We start from the raw sequence: 18,360 nt of genomic DNA, 5'->3' as shown, positions 1-18,360 counted from the left end.
GGACTACTACAGACCAAAATAAAAGTTCTGTCTTTCATGGAGTGTGTGTTCTAGTGGGGAAGATTAAGTAGAAGTAACAAAGTAAGCCCGAAGGTGATAAATACTATGGAAGAGATAGAGCCAGGCCAGGAAGTGAGGCATCGTGGAGAGTCTGTGACATGGGGGCATTTTTGTCTCATGCCTGCAGCAGACAACACTACTTGGTCACACTCATTCATTCATTAATTCTTTCGTTTGCTCATTTGCTTTTTCTTTTTTTTTGTCAAGGTACGGGAGCAGAGCTATAAACAAGATAAGCAAAATCCATCCCTGAGGGAGCTCATGGTTTAGTAAACAAGCAACAGATAGTTCTAAGCAGCGATCATAGTAATGGAGAAAAATAGCAGGACAAGGGGGTATGGAGTAATAGGGGTAGTGAAGAGATGGTTGAACAGAGACGGTATAAACCAATGGCCAATGGGTGAAGAGTATTTTAGAGGGGAGAAAAGCAGGAACAAATGCCCTGAGAGAGAGCTTCAAGTGTCACAGGACAGTGAGTTCATGGGTGATGATGTTTTTTCTTTCCTCTCCTCTTTTCTTATTTTCCTTTTCTTTTTTTAAACACATAATACTTCTCAGGACCTGCATAAACCAAGGCATCATCTCCTATAATTAGAGACATAGCACTACATCAAAAAAGAGATTGATGGGGTGTAGTTAGAGGAACCACTTCCATTTTCTCACCTACAAAATAGGAGTTGGGATCCATATATCCCAGTCTCTTGTTTGCATTCAGTGACCCTCTGCTTCATGGCGGAAGGGGCACCAACTTGAATGTTCTTCAATTGGGAAAGAAAGCGAGCTTCTGTTCCCTGGCTGGCTATCTCCACGCATTCTGGTTCCTGTCTAGGTCTGTGGCTGCAGGAAAAGGATTCCATTAGACCCCTTCAAGGACTGTACCATGAATTTGAAAGCTTTGCTGATGTACATGATGGTGGTCAATGAAGGTTTTCTGGATGCTTACCCAGTACCCAGTGGGAGGCACAGGTGTTCTGAGAGCTGGAAGCTGGTCCTAGGAGGTGACTTCTCAGTGAATACTGCAGGATCATATTGGTGATAGAAGGGGATCCCTGTATGGCCGTAGGAAACATTAGTGGGTTCAGTGTCATTAGTTTCCCCGAAAGCTGACTCTACACACCACCCTGCAGAGCTGGGTTCTAACCCAGGAGGCTGGTTTGCAGTGTTGGTGGGTGGTACCGCCTCATAGCCTCATCCAGGTGGGAAATGTAGCTTTTACTGATGAAGAAACTAAGGCTTGGGTGAATGGGGGGACTTGCCCAGGGTTAGGCAGTGGTGGTGCAGGGACTTAAACCCAGTTTTTCTGACTTATGAGAGAATTGTGAAGGAAATTAATTATGCTAAAGAGGAGTGAGAGGGATTCTAAACTTCTAAAGACAGCCTTGTTCCCAGCATTGCCCCTGGCAATGACTCACCATTTTGGGTATACATAAGAATTGCCTGGGAGCTTTTAAAATTACCAGTGACCAGGTCTTACCCCAGACCAATAAAAACAGAATCTCTGGAATGAGTCCAGGCATCGGTACTTTTTAAAATACTCCAGATGGTGCCAATGTGCATCCAAGGTGGAGAACCACTGTCTACCGGCAAGCTATTGAAAACAAAAACATGATAATTTTAGAAACTTTTTTTTTTAAAGTACTGATAATTTGCTACTTCTTTCTTCTCCAGTCAATTGAGAACAGTCATTTTTCAAGATAAGAACCAGGATTAAATGGGCATAAGAGCATGAGTAAAATTTAAAATAAATTACTAAGTGAGAAATATAAGTCATAAATTATATAAAAAGGGGAAGAGCTGGAAGAACTAAGGCAGAAAGCAAAGCCAAGATAATATAATAAGAAGAAGGTCACTTGGGAAGGCTCTGTGGGTCTGAATGCAAATGGAAGAAGGAAAGCTGGTGTGCAATTCCTGTCTTTTTTTGAAACTTCGGAGCGTTAAGTACCTGGGATACCTAAGGGATATCAGCTCTTACAAATGACTGGCAAGCTCCAGCCACAGGCCGCCAGTGCCTCCCAGGAAGGACAGTCTTCAAAGCGTGTCCAGGACTGATTGGTGAAGCTGTAAAGAGCAGTATAAATGCAGTAGCTCTATCCTCAGGCGCCCCTCAGCTCAGAGACCGGGTGTAGGGAAAAGTGTATCAGAATCTACGGGGGACAGAGAGAAGAGAGGGGCCTTACTCAGTTTGAAAAGCTCTGATAATTTAGACACATTCCTTCCCTCCCCCTTCCCTTGCTCTCCTCTGTCCTTCCTCTAAAAATTGCTATCCTCACAAGGACTCGGCTGTGTATCCAGGAACCCCAAAGGCTCCAAAAAATCAGAAACTTTGTGGTTAGCACATTGTTTGTACTTCCCAGGCAATTATGTGAATGAACAAACTGGTAAGAGTGGCAGATAGTGATTTCAAATCATCTTCACTCTGTGACTGACCGTAGTTTTGGTCATGGTTATCACCAAATCCAATTAAAGAGAGCAACATCATTGTCCTTTGGTTGACAAATGACAAATTCTCTGAGATTTGCTTCTGGTGGATTCCCAGCAAGGGAATGAATGAATGAAAGCTATGAATGAAGGAGTTTTGTGAACTTGAAATAGTTTATCAAATGGTGACTGTTTACTTGCTGTGTAGTTTCAGGATAATACAGCCTCTCTTAAGCACAATGCACTGAAGAGAGGAAGTCACTATGAAAAATTTATTTGTTTGAACTGGTGATTCTTCATCATCAATTAATTACCATAAATGACCTCCACGAAACTGCAGTTGAGCTGGGGCAAGACAGGTGCCTATTTGGATGAATTTTGTTCTCAGGTATTGGAAGTGTGATGTGTGTGTGATTCTCTACTTCGACCTATTTGACCTGCAAAAACCTTCTTGAGAAGACAGAGGAGTTTAGATTAAGAAGTGCTCATTACACTGTCTAAAGACCCTGTCTGGAAGTCTAGAAAACATAGTTACTATACGAACCTGGTTAAAAAGGAAATGTTGGCATGGAGGATCCTTCTCCTTTCTTGGTACAATTTCATTCACTCCTAAGTGGTGTCTTTTTCTGCTTTATAAAATGGTGGTGTAATAGGCCGAAAGGTAGTGTAATGGACCTCCCAAATTCATATGTTGAAACCTAACCTCCAAAAGGGATGATATTAAGAGGTAGGGCCTTTGAGAGGTAATTAAGATTAGATAAAGTCATGAGGTTCTAATAAGTGAGATTAATGCCCTTAATAAGAAGAGACACTGTGGTAACAAGGCCTGAGCTAATCACTTCCTAAGACAGTTGAAAGGTACTCACTTCCCCACCAACCAATCAAAATACGCTTTCCTTATATAGAAGGAACAAAGGGAAAGCCCGTTTGGGGCTCAGCCTTTGGATGTAAATCTGCTGAGCCAGTGCTGGCACCAATAAACATTATTTTCTGCTTATTGCCTTAGTGTCCCGTCTCTGTCTGAGTATCCTGCAACACAAGAGAGATTCTCTCTCTGCCGTGTAAGGAAATAACAAGATGTTGGCAGTCTGCACCCCAGAAGAGGGCCCTTAGCAGAACTGCTGGCACCCTGATCTCAGACTTCCAGCCTCCAGAACTTGTAAGAAACATATTTCTGTTGTTTACAAGCCCCCCCCACCGCCCAGTCTATAGTACTTTGTTACAGCATCTTAAACTAAAACAGGTATATTATAGAATGTTCTCAAAGCATTGACTGGAAAAACAGATACTATTATCGAAGTGTGGCTAAACAGATATCAACACTCTCAATGATTTACAGTGTTACCATCATTTCCTGAAAGAGGAATAAAAAGTTCCAAATTGGCAGATTGGCATAAATTGGCATAATGAGATATCTTTTTGATTGCCTAGGATAACAAATGGGTGCCTTTGATGTGAATGTCTGTAAATGTTCTTTCGACACCTGTGTGCACTTTCATAAAACAAATATTGTGGTGCCAGGCCCAGCAGAAATTGCCACAGACACAGAAATCCAAACAAACATTTAGCATAACAACTCTACCAATCTAATCATACTGTTTGCATTGAATCGTCTAAAATGAGATGAGCTCCCTCTTGCCTGCATGGAATTAGTCAAGCTCCTCTTTTGCATAATTTTATCTCCTGCAGATGCTTCCTTTGGGCCTAACCCACTTGTTGAAGCATGGCCAATGCTGTACACTCAGTAATGATACCTTGAATCTCTTAAAAATGAGACAAGTTTGGGAAAAGGAGAAATAGTTACGAGCCATTTGATTGGCAGCTGAGAGAAAAGTTAAGACACAAGATCAGGATTTGGGTATGTGACAGACCCTTGGGCTCATTGGAAGAGCACAGCAAGAAACATGATTATTGATTAGACATTCAGAATCTCTGCGGCTACCCAACCCGAAGTTAAGTGCAATCTGGCAGTCCCACTGATAGCTGCTAAATAATTCCAGCTGGAATTAAAGAAAAAGAGTATGAGTCAACAACCATTCCAGTAAAGTGTCAGATAGCAAACATTTTACACTTTGCAGGTCATATGATCTTATTACAACTACTCAGTTCTGCTGTTGTGGTGCAAAAGCAGCCATAGACTATACGTAAACAAATGAACATGGTTGTGTGCCAATAAAACTGTAAAAAAGCAGCCCACGCATCAGGTTTGGCTGATGGCTGTAGTTTGGCAAACCCCTCCTTACTCCCATTTATATTATTGAAAATGCTGTGAATAATGGAAGATGGATGAGTTCACCAGATTATAGAATACGAGTTTTAGAGGCAGCATAGGGTGGTTGTTAAGAACACAGACACCGAAGCCTGAATTCAGACTGCTTACTAACTAGATGACCTTGAGAAAATTATTAAACCACTCTATGCCTCGCTTTGTTTACCTATAAAATGAGGATAGTAATAAAACTTAGTGTTGTAGTTTGGGTATGTCCCAAAGCAGACCCTGAGAGAAGGACTTAGGTGCAGATAGTTTTTGAGAGGTGATCCCAGGAAGCATAAGTCAGGGCAAATTAAATAGTGAAGAATAGAAGCTCATGAAGGGGCATTAAAGGGTGAGTCATTCTCAAGAGCAAGGGAGGTATCGTGTAGGATGGGGAAACTAGGATGTTTACCATCAACGAGCAGTCCTCACTGCCAGTCCACATGGAACTGTCCACCGTGATTATAGGGGTGGCCAGGATGGACCAAGGGATCATGAGTGGGGCAATAGTGTCTGCCACACTACCTCTCAGGGTTCTTATAAAGCTGGCACTTAGAAAAAAATTTCTAGCCTTTAGCAAGTGCCATCTAAGTGATTGCCAGATAAAGAGTGAACATCTTTTGAAGCAGTAGGAAAGAATATTAGGCACAACAAAAATTAAATTCTTGAAAATATATGTCTCTAAAGACAGTACTGGTTGAAAATTTAAATAAATTCCACAATGGATTATGAAGGAACACTATGTTGGGAAGGAACACAAATGTTGGGAAGCAGGTAGGTAAGTTGTAGGCAGTGGCCTCTCCAACTTTGTAAACTTGTGAGTCAACACCATGTACTACATTAGCTGATAACAGTGATTCAGAGTACCCCTAGGAAGGCTGGGGACATGGGCTACTAAACAAAACCAACACCGTATTTAATGTATGCTGGCTGTAGTGTAACAGGGCAATTAGACCCAAATAACATGCTGTTTGCATACGTTGCTGTAATTTATATTTTTATACAGCTGAATAAAAGTTTTTCTCTTTTAACTTTGTTAGTCCTTCTCATTTTGTTAGTCTTTCCATCTAAAACTAGAAAAATATTGACCATTGTCCCTAATATGACTTAATCATCATAGCCCCTGTGTTTAAGGATGAAGGCCCTGAATCATATCCCATGTAATTTGAGCTTCCTTTGTTTACAATATACAACCTTCCAAACTCTCAATTCTATTCATTCTCATCCTGTCAGGTCTCTCTCACATGATTCTGTCCTTCCCCTCTCACTTCTCCATGGGGTTTTAAAGCATATTTACATATTCCATTACTCTTTTCCTGAGTGTTCTGCTGCTGATGGGCTCTGTCTGTGGAGGGGGCCACAGACTTACTACATTAGTCCCTCTTTATCTTCAGGGGAATTGTTCTAAGAACCTAATAGATGCCTGAAACCACAGATAGTACTGAACCCTATATATACTATGTTTTTTCCTATACATACATACTTTTTCACAAAAGGAAACATTTCACAGCTTCTCTTGGCATATCCAAATTGCCAGCATCACTATTGTGTTTTGAGGCCATTATTAAAACAAAGATCACTTGAACATAAGCACTGTGATGCCACGTCAGTCTATCTGATAACTGAGACAGCTACTAAGTGCCTAATGGGCAGGTAGTGCATACAGTGGACACTGATAAAGGAGATGATTCATGTCCTGGGTGAGATAGAGCTGAAAGGCATGAGATTTCATCACACTACTCAGAATGACATGCAATCTAAAACTTCTAAATTGTTTATTTCTAGAACTTCCCATTTAATATTTTCGAAACATGGTTGACAGTGGGCAACTGAAACTGAGGAAAGCAAAATCATGGATAAGGGAGCTACTATTCTATATCGTGGCACGTTGGAGAGAGGGATCTCTGATGGAGGGTACACAGGGGAGGATGAGGAGCATAGTGGGAATGAGCCCTGCACCTTTAGCATCTAGGGGTCAAGGTGGATGGAGGACAAAAGGTTGGTCTTAATGAGAAGTAGCACAATGAAAAGACAGTGCTCACACAAGGTGGTTCTTGTTTCCAAGATTCATCAGCAAAACCTGGGCAACAATCTTTGGCATGGATCAGAAGCTGTAAAAATCAACCTCTTCCAAGGACTAGAGGAATCATCTAGAGTGGAACAAGGATAAAATATACATGCCTCCTACGTAACCTCTTTATAACCTGCATCACAGGGCACCCACATTACTAAAGCAGAATAATCTTCAGAGACATTTCTAGAAAATGTCTCAGTCAAATGCTTTTGGCTGCAAGAAACAGAAACAAAACCAACTGCAAATGGCTTAAACTGTAAGGAAATTTAGTATTCCACAAAAGAAAGCACCCAAGACTGCTAAATTCGTTGGCTCAAAAAGTGGTCATCAAGAATCCAGACTATTCTTCCAACCTGGTTGTATTATCCTCATTCTCAGACTAGCTTTCCCATGGTTGAACATGACTGCTGCCTCTTTATACATCCTGCAGAGACACAAACACATCCAGAGAAAGATCATGTCTTCTGGGTTGTCTTTTTCAAGAGTGAAGAAACCCTTCCCTAAAGTCCCCCAGGAGATCTTCTCTCCCAACTTATTCGTCATGATGGACCATAAGCTTAGTATTAAACAACCCATGGGCAGGAGAAATAGGACCTTACTGGTGGCTTAGATGGTTTAGGCTTTGTCCCTAGACCTGGGGTTGGGATTCACGTGAGGGAGGAATAGATTCCAAACCAAATTTGATGCTCTGCCAGCGAGGAAGCAGGTGGAGTGAATGTTACCTGACAACCAATGGTATGATTTTAAAGATATCATGAAGGCCCACCTGATACTCTCTTACTTACCCCAACTCTTCCTACCTATATGAAGATAGCTAAAACTCCTTTAAATGACAAGGGACCTTTTATTTCACAATTTCAAATGAAAAGCACAAAAACATGACTATGGCTGGAAAAGGATTTGAATTGGATGATTTTCCCTTAAATTGGGAAGGTCTAGTATGCCATCTTTTCCTCTTTCGGAAGAGGAAGAATATTAGAAATCAGAAAGATAGTAGGTACCTGAAGGGTTGGCATAACTCTTTGCATACATATATATTATAGTATTTACCTTACATTGTGGTAAAGTACTTATATATCTCCCCAGCCACTCTCTGAGCCCATTATGGTCAGGAGACGACTATTTCTATTGTACCCTCAGCAAGCTGCACAGGCTGGCATGTATTTATCATCTGGCCAAGATGCTCATGTGCCTTGCTTGGTAGGAATTATGATGAAAAATGTTTAGCCCAGTTGTACATCCCAGACACAAGTCTGGCTCTTCCTGGTCTAAATGGTTCCACCTCAGGCTGAATAGGTCCCAGTTCTTGATGACATTTTTTAGTGTATTTTTCCAGATCTATTGACCCTTCTGCACACATATAGCTTCCCCTTAAGTTATGACCTCTTTCCTGCATTTTTTAGCCTCTCCATTCTTCTGATTTGTAAGTCCTCAACCAGCATCGAGTTTCCAAAGACACTTCTCTGCTTTATCTTTAACCAAATAACAGTCTACAGAATAGTTTAATATCTATTAACTATTAGTGTACCACTATGGTTTTTGCTTTTAGCTGACTTCCCCATTTCCTCTTATACTTTTTTTTATCATAGGTTCACATTTCCTGGTTTCCCCATCAACCGGCTCCTCTCCTGAGACCCATAGTCCCAATTGTTCTGTTTTTGCCAATCGCCACCTCATTTATTATAAAGGGGGATTCACCAAATTCACATTTCCATCAACATGCAAAAGAAAACCTATATGTCCACAAACACATAAGAGGCAGTTCTGGGGTCATAAACATCTCATGCAAATAGCCAGTTTGTGTGCACACCATCTCCCCTTGCCCCATTACCCCCTTCAGTGCATATAAACCAGCAGCTACAACATGCACAAATTCAGTAAGTGCTTGTAGATGCCCACCAAGTAGAAACCTAATGTTTTTTACCCTTCCATAGCTGATCCCATTTTGTACCCACGCAAAGGGATACTGATATTTATATAATTTTAAAGGGCTTATAAAGTTCACAAAGAAATCTGAGACCCAAATTAAGTCTGTGTCCTTAGTTCACCTCACTGTGAAAAAGTATTGCAAATTATTTGAAGTTAATTCCCATCTGGCCATCTCCACAATAGCTTATAACAGCAGGAGACATTAGAAAAATGAATTCCAGACAAGCCTTGTGATTTATTTGCTGTGTGAGTTAAGCCTTAATTTTCGATGTATGTTTGATTTTTCAAATAGATATCAGAAGAATTAACTAAATGTAACTGTTCCACTGCAAATGTTACAGACCAACTCAGGCTTCTCTGATTCTGCTGGTGGGTTCGTTGATTCATGAAATTGGGTTATATTTTGTAAATTTTATTTAATAGTGTAGATGTGTATTCTATATATGTTGTAGGATCTTTTTTTTTTTTACTCTATTGTGGAGATTGCTCTATAGCTTGTGAATCCTATTCCCAGGAGAATATACTTTCTATTCTGGAACCAAAGAGAGGAGTTAATCAGAGAGGGGTGTATAACATATTTAAAACATGAAAACCAGTGGTAAGAACATGAGTTTATGGGAGCACTTAGTATTAGTCCCTAAGGGAATAATTACAGCTAAACTTTAAAGCTGCTTAAGAACTGGCAGCATCATAGATTTTTATAATTATCCCTGTAGCTACACTGGATTAACCTAATGTAGTTCTGGGCATATAGCAGATTCAACAATAACCAACTTGTTGAATTTAGCTGAAACTTAAGAAGGCCCAAAGCTTAGCGCATATAAGAGGGGAAGAGCCTCTAACCTTTTTTCAGAAATAAACCTCAGTGCTATGTCTTCTATCCTCTTTAGATTTTGAAGTCCATTTTCCTAAAGTCAGTGCTTCAAGGGAAAAGGTGGGTTGGGGAAGAAGATTAGTAGCTCACATTTACTAGGAACTTACTATAGACCAAATACTACCATGATGCTTTACCAGGACATGAAAGAAATAAAGTGAAATTCTGGACCCGTGTGCTTTTAAGTACCTCTTTAACTATGAGAATAATTTCTAATATGCCTTATAGTATTTTAAAATATACTATAAGACATTTTAAATAAAGAGAAGTCATTTCAGTTTGTGTTACAGCTCTTATACTTAAAAACTCATAGTGAAACAATATTGAAGGATTTCAGTATGTCAATGAAATGAAGATTGTGGACACAGCCATACTGATACTGATTTATAAGGGAAAAAAATAATTGACCAAATTTTAGCACAGTTGTGGACATCCATCACAATGGTCTTGAAAATGACTTATTCCAGCCAGCCTGCCATTCTCCTTCGAGGCAAGAAGAAGCAGCATGCCCAAGGCAGATGAAAACTTACTCGTTCATTTCCCAAATATTTATTGAGTTTTATTAAATGTTATTCTCCGTGCTAAGCACAGAGGCTACAACAATGAATAAAACTAATTCACTTCTCCCAATTTGCTCCTATCTAGAAAGAAATGCAGCTATGCAGACAAGAAATATCATAGCAGTGTAAGGAACATTTAATCCAGTCTTAGGAAGAAAAGAGAGAAAAGAGGAAGGCATCTAAAGCAAAGACCTGAAGGAAGATTTAACAGGAAGCCAGGGACAGGGACAGGGGCAGGAACTGTGCAAAGGCTATCGACAGAGGAAGAAGCAAAAACCATGGTGGAGTCACATGGTGAGAAGGAATATTGATGCGGGCTTGCAGGCCACATTCCTGAGGGCAACGGGGCAATAGCCATGAATCCAAACAGTATAAATAATTGAAAAGAGTACCGAAAGAACTAGGACACTGAGCATATGACATGTGTCTCAAAAGGCTTGCGGCATGACTCTCACCATTTTAGGCTCACGACCTGCACTTGCACATAGTTGATTATGTTGAACAAATACAATACACACTGAACCTTAACATTTAATGGTGTGTTCACATGTATATAAGTGTAGGCCTATTTGCTATCGAGCCGTATGGTAATTGAGCTTAAATAACTATAATCAATAATACCTTCACAGAGTTACACCAATTTTCTCACTCTGTTAGCTCCTAAATACCTATTGTCATTGAAATATCATCAACTGTTCCTCATCTCATGCTCAAATGATTATTTGCAAATTAAAAGACAAAAATCCAATATCTTAGTTTCCAGAATCTGGGGTTCCTCTTATTACTTCACATACTCCAAATAACTTACATGTGAGTAAATCAAGCAAGCAAGGTACTGTAGGTTTAAACAACAGCAAGTAAATAGATTCTGAAACTATAATGCTTTTGGGATCAGCTTGCTTATAGTGAGAAAAACAAACAAACAAACAAACAACTACAGAGTGAGAGGCTTTTAAGAAAAGGCCACAGATCAGCCTGATGCATAAAAACAGGATGGCTTTTATAGACCTTTGGTTGTAGTCATGTTACATCAAGCTTTCTCTTCTTTGGTGAGTACTTTTACAGTAAAGTCCAGTTATATTTTAGCGATAGAATAAACTGCAGTTCATAACAATTATGAACAAAAATAATACATCAAAGGAAAGACAGTTGGTAAATCCTTTATTTCAAAGATTGTAATCTCAACAATTGCACATATGGAAGGAAAAATCTTTGTAATTTGCATATTGATTAATACATGTTTGAAAAGACTGATAGAGCTATTGTGAGACAAGCTGTGGATCAGCAGATGAACTAGTCCTAGAGGGACTGCAAAAGCACAGGGCCCAGGCCAGAGGCAGGACTGGCTTCGCCACTTCTTATTGTGGGTTTCATTGCTATCTTTCTGATGGGAGAGGAGAGTGGGATGCATAGTTAGCAGTAGAACAACACAGTACCTGTTCATTATGTCTGAGCGTTGCTTCAAGTTTGCTACGTGTCTCTCTACACATATGGCACGATAGTGTCCTCAAACTTCTTCATTTCTTTTGTTTCTTTCTAGCCTCTGGTGACCTGAAGTTACGTAATAGTAATACATGTCAGCAATAGAACATTTTCTTGTCTTTTTGAACACTTTTGCTCAAAGTGTGAATTATAGTCCAGCAACATTGCGTCACTTGAATGGTTGTTAGGAATGCAGAATCTCGCCCCCCCCCCAACCCCAGACCTAATGAATCAAAATCTGCATTTTAACAAGAAAATGGGTGGTTCCTATGCTGTAGATAAGGCTACTCTAAAAAAATCTGAAGCACTCTCTGTTGTCCCGCCAGCGGGACCGGTTATTTGGTGGGAGAACCGAGGAGAACCCAACCTAAAGAAAAGAGGGGTAACACGGACGAGAGAAAAGAGTGGAGGCAAGACAGTGTTCTGATCAAGCCTCAAATTTTATTCTGAGCAGCAGTTGCTTTTATACAGGAAATAAGAGAAAGGGGTAGGGCTGATTAGGGAAAGAGGAGTATATGGCATGATCTGATTGGCCAGCTGGTATCAGCGTCGTTCTGTCCTGCGGTTATTGGGCTTCCTGTTGCTTAGTTAGAAGGTGCTGAGTGACTTATGCAAAAAGAAGAGCAAGTTCTTTCTGGCTACGTGACCTTCCTGGTAATTTATAATGGCGGACCTCTAGTCTTAAGATGGCTCCTGACACTCTGTGACTTTAAGAAGCTGCTGTCATCCTCCAGAGTGGAGCCAGGAATGAAGTTTTTACGACCTTCACAGCACCGGGCACTGGCATGATGGAGCTTGGAGGAGAGAAGTGGGTCAAAAGCAGAAATCGGGGGAGAGGAATGTGAAGGGCCTTCCTGGAGCACACTGAGGCTGACTCTGAATGTACAGAGAAGTGACTCAATGAGATAAATTGTGTTTTGTTCCACTCTCTGTATTCTAAGTTTACCTGTAATCAGTCTCTTGCAGAAACGTGTTACCTATTATGTGCTATTATATGTTATTATGAGGCACAATGCTATCTTTCAAGATTTTTTAGGGTAACTTATCCTTGTTTAAAAATGGTAGTTTGGCCATAAGAGCCCATATTTTTCTGACTTCCACTGCTCCTTGATGTTGCAGGAACCAAGCCTCCTATGAAGGTTGCCCCAAAACTATATGGGGGAGTTTCTCAAGGGAGGTGCACATGTGCTCCCAAACCATTACTATAGGACATGTGTAGGACCTCATAGCCTCTCCTGGGTTGGTTGGGCCACTTTTGCTAGGGAGAGTTATCTATGTTGAGCATAGCTACTACTTCTGTTGAATTCCACTGTGCCTGGAAGTCCTATAGCCCATGTTGCCTGGATTCCTACTCCAGCATTGCTGGAGAACTGAAGCCCTTAAAGGGCTAGAGTTAGGTGAAGAGGGCATATACTCTGGGGGAGAGCTACCAAAGCGTCTCACTAGGATGTGTTACAGAATTTTCCATTTTAACCCCAAATCCCTTCCTCCCTAAGATTTAGGCCAGCTCCATTGGAGCTGGCCTGAGATCTCTCTTACATTGAGATTTTATAACTGTCAAGTTTATTAAGTTGAGTTCATGAGTTCTTTCCTTAGTGCTACATGCAAATAGACTTCTGATGGGCCCTCTCCACCAATCTCAAATGCTCAGACAATTCTTAATCCAAATGATGTTACAAAGCTAAAGCTGAAGCTGGAATTCTGACTATCTACAAACTATATTAGAGAGAATTCATGCCACAGCACAGATTCAGCTCTCTTAATTGAATTATTTTTAAGACGTGTTCAAATTTAAAAAAGGCATCAGGGAATTTCAAAGAGATTTCCATGGCTATTATAACAAGGAAGGCCACTTCTCACACTCAAGTCTTCTCTCTTCCTTGCAACGGATTCAAGGACTTGGTCTGCTTTTCTCTCCTCTTGGTGGTGGCAAGTGGCCACTCTGTCCCTTCGTGTTTTGTTTTTCCTAAGACTGACTGCCGTAAGATGTGTGAAGTATTTTCACTACAGCGTCTTTTCCATAGACATCTTTGCCACGAGCATTTTAACTGCAAACCTTTATGCCAAATAACAGATGGACCATAAGGCAATTTTGCTGTAAGAAAGATAAAATAACTGGTTGACCATTTTTTTTTTTTGGTTGGTTGGTTTGTTTCATGTCTCTATTGACGAATCAACTGCCTTTGTCCAACTTGATGCGTTTAAGTTAGTGGTCAGTTTGGTTTCATTTTTCTATTGACAAAGTTCCTGCAGTTTCTCCCATTTTTATATTATATATATATAAGTTTTAGCTAGCCCTCATAATGGTCTATACAATGATGAATAGACATGACAGTGGTCAAAGTAGTTAGCATTTCTTCTAGATGACGATGATTTGCCCAGAGTTGGTTTCTTTTAAACATGCTACACTGGAAAGAGAAAGAGAGGCCGAGGGGACTACTTGAACCCACACTTTCCATGGAAGGAAGACAAGTGTTTAAACACAATCCACAATATAAAATCAGTTATTTGTACAGTATTGCCATGAATCAACTCAAAGCTCAAATGTATTCAAATTATTTGTATTTTGTAATACAATCTTTTAAATTTTGTTATTTATTTTTTCACATTTCATTACGTCCTTTTTAATGTCCCTCTTTTATTTGTTCTGGTATTATCTTCTTTGTGTGTAGAAAAACCGTCTTATGGACAATTTAGTTATGTAGTGAAAATATGGTAAAAATGCTTGTGGCACAAAAACCTACAGCAAAAAATGCTATGGCAAAGGTACTCAGAACCACCAAAAGGGAAGTAGTTTCCACAAATATTCCTCCAAATTCTTGCTGTATCTGAAGACTAATGCACAGACCATAGACATTTTAAGAGTTTAATTGCTTTAGGAACAAGAACAGGGAAAATAAAATGTAAAAATATGAGAAAGTTTTAAGTTATACAATCTCTTAATTTTCTTACCATTTTACTCCCTAGATAATAGGAATAGTTATAATAACTTGGAATTAATGGACGCTTACTGTGTGCTAATTTCTCATGAGCATTATCTAAATTAAACATCGCAGATGAAGTAGGATCTATGATTATCCCCATTTCGCGGAGGAGAAAATCAAGGTGTCATAGTGATTAAAATCCTTGCCTAACATCGCACAACTGGTCAGTGGCAGATCCACAACTGAGTTGTTAGCCTTCATACTGCAATGCTTTTCTACTCTCTGTCTTCTAATTCACTTCTGAAACGGCATCTGGAAGCTCTAATCAATTTCTTACCCTGTTTCTGTTATGTTAGGGTTGATCTCAATAAAATGTTTCAACACCCACTCTCACCCCCAACAATTTCTAGCAGGAGATCTCTATTAGGAACAAATAGTAATGTTCCATGAGTTGTTGAGACATTTTTCATTTTTAAAAAAGAGTTTTATGTTATATTTGGAAAACACTATTAAACAAAGTTGGAAAGACTTCTTTTCCGATGGCAACTATTGTGTATGTATGTAATCACGAAAAACATGTTTTTAAAATTTTCTTCATGAACCCTTACTAATACTGTGCGTAGCACCAGTGACTAGCAAACCCACGCTTCTCAAACTTGAAGATACAGAGTAAGACCTAGGAGCTTGTTAAAATGAAGCCTCTTGTTCATTGGGTCTGTGATAGGGCCAAGAGTCTGCATTTTAGCAAGCTCCCGAGTAATGTTGATGCTGCTGGTCTGAGGACCACACTTTTAATAGTGAGCCATAGAATAGTTTGGTCAATGCTTCTTATAGAAGACATGCCAGCAAAAGGCTTATATCATGGAACCTCAAACCGGAGGTGCAACCAAGTCGGAATAACAAATGTTTCCTTGTCTCAAAGGGACACTTTGCATTTTCAAGGTCCTCAGCTGCTCCTCAGTTCTCCCTTTGGATAGGTCTCCACTGCACCCCAGTAAATGTTAAAATTGACTATATTTGTACCTGGGAGGCGAGCTGGAGCCGTGGCCAATATTTTCAGGGCAAGCCTCAAATAGGGTTAGTGAGTTAATGGCCTCGCTTATAAACTGGCTCCTGAATGGAACATAGTACAGCTTGGATGGCTGCCCCAGGCCATAGCCTTAGGCATATGTAGCTCTGCCTCATCTTCCTGAGGGTAGCCAGAGCGTCTTGAGAACCATCAAGTGGCTGCATCCTTTTCGACCCGGGCCCATTCAGTCCAAAGCAGATTTCCCTTCAGAACCAGCCACTAACACAATATGGTTTTAGGGACAATCACTTGATCCAATTCTCTCCCTTTCCTCCATTACTTTCCCTACTTATTTGCTGATCCTTCATGCAGGCCATAGAAGAATCGGATGAAGTACAATCTCTGGTTCAGCAAAATACCATTCTAAAAATGGAACATTCAAGTCTTTCTTCTATCTACACTGACATATGCGTTCTCACTCTGCTTTTGGGGAGACCCAATTTGGATCTGATTTCTCATCAGCAAACCTCAGCAATGAGTTCTGAGTAAGCTGGGAATGAAAGAGAACAAGTTAGCTCTAAACAGCTCTTAGTGATGGCAAAATCACTTAATTTCTTTGAGACTTACTACTTCATCTATTATAAAAGAATAGTGATCTCTACTTTGTAGGGTGGGAATATAGATGATTAAAGTATCTGGCACAGAGTGAACATCTTATCTAGCTGCTGTGGTTATGCTTTTTACCCTGACTACATTTTCAATGTCTTGTTTTGGCTAGACTCTACGAAGCTGCCCCAGGGGCCTCTTTACTATCAAGAGCATGTGAATTTCTGATGGCCTGGTGGACAATCTGAGTGTGACTTCGGTCAACCGTACTAATCACCAAAATCAATGGCTACTCTCTCATGCTTCCATGAGACCTTTTCTACCTGGAAAGAGAAGGCAACAAAGGAAACTGAAGGCCTAGCCCAGGGTACCTCTACTGACTTTCCTGTATCCTCTTCCCTATAGGTCATCTGTCCTCCTTAATTTGATTGTCTGGCTTTGGAATCTGGGGCCGCCACTACCCATTCCTTACGGCTGTCATCTGACCACCTACTTTCTTCTGGTCCAAGCACCCCCGACATAGCAGACACACACAGATACATACCACATACACACCATACTGACACACATGGACACTTCACACTTACACACTGGCACACACATGCACAGAGAATTGCCTTCCATCGGTACAGTTTCTTCTTACCAGTTAACCATGGGAATTTGAACGTAAGGTTTCAGAAAGTTCATAAATAACAGTAAAGTAGTTTTCTCCTGGTTTCAAATCCCAATTTCTAAATTTCACATCAGAACTTTAAAAAAAAATAATCAGTCTCACAATCAAATATAAAACAAATGTGCTTACTTAAAAGAGCTAGTTTCAAGCTACAAGGGGATTCGAGTGCATTGAGAATACTGTTACATTCTAGGCTGTTTTCTCCCCATATTTCTAGGGCTGCTCTTCCAACCTCTTCACCTTCTCTTTGGCTTCTGTTTTGCTTTGCCATTGGGCAGAGAAAACATAGTTATCTTACATATAATTAGCCTGTTTCCTCCATCATAGCCACAGAAGGGCAGAAGAAAACTAAAAGGAAAACAGAGTTTATCTCATCAAGTCATGCCACTCAGAATTTGGAGCCTTGAGTTTGAGATCCAGATTGTCTGTATACAGGCTGATAGATTTGGAAAATTTGCTTAATCTCTCTGAACCTTGCTATATTCATCCAGCAAAATGGGATAATAATATCTATTTGACAGGGTTTTTGTTAAGAAAAAATGAAATGTTTCTCTTTTTTTTTTAGAGTTTAATATCTAATTTATTTGGTGTTACAAAAATCGTGGTCTTCTCGTAATCAGAAATAAAACCAAAAACAGAAGAGAAAAATATTTGATCAAAAGAGACAATTAGATAAATGTCTGCTTGTAACCAGAAGTGTCTAAGGAAAAAAAAAATAATAAAGCATGATGCAGAAGGAATATAGAAAGAAAAAAGGAACTAAATTAACTTTCTTGATGATAATACTGGAAAGGAAAACTAAAGTCAGTTCTGTATTGATAATGGGAATTGAAAGAGGTAATGAATCTCAAAGAAAAAACATCCAAAACATTGAAATGGCTTTATAATTCCCTTAGATACTGACTCAAGATTAAGAACTAACACGGTAAGGAACATGGCTCATGTGAAAGCTTATCTTCAAAGTAAAAGCTCTGGATTAGATATCAAATGCAACACCCTTTTCACTAGCCTGCCTCTCTAGCACCAGGGCAAGCAACAGATCATGGGATTTCCTTGCTGAAACCAGATTGAGCCTGGTAACCCTTCACAACGCTTCCAAGCAGCCAAGCAGCCGTTACTCATTAACCCCTTTATTGCCCAAACTGGAACCTATTTGCTCTTAGTTTTGATGTTAAATAGCATGCCCTCCAGGGTTAGTTCTACATTCATATAACTAATAGGAGTATTTCATGAATATAACTTTGAAATGTTTCATTTGGAAAATTTTTACCTTTTTTTGAAAAATATAAATGCTGATAGGATTGATAGAAAGCACTTAAAATTTCAATACAGTCAAAGGTAAAGTCTCAATTAACACTTATGATCAGCATTATCAGTTCAAAGTTAATACCTACAGAAATCCTAAGGCATACTTTGTGAGCTAGTCTATTATTTGTAACACAGATTATAGAATGATGTATTTCCACATAATTAGGTCCATGGAAAACTTTTGAAATA

This window comes from Rousettus aegyptiacus, unplaced genomic scaffold (assembly GCF_014176215.1).
Source record: "Rousettus aegyptiacus isolate mRouAeg1 unplaced genomic scaffold, mRouAeg1.p scaffold_m13_p_1, whole genome shotgun sequence".
Classification (NCBI taxonomy): domain Eukaryota; kingdom Metazoa; phylum Chordata; class Mammalia; order Chiroptera; family Pteropodidae; genus Rousettus; species Rousettus aegyptiacus.
Note: the sequence above shows the minus strand (reverse complement) of the source record.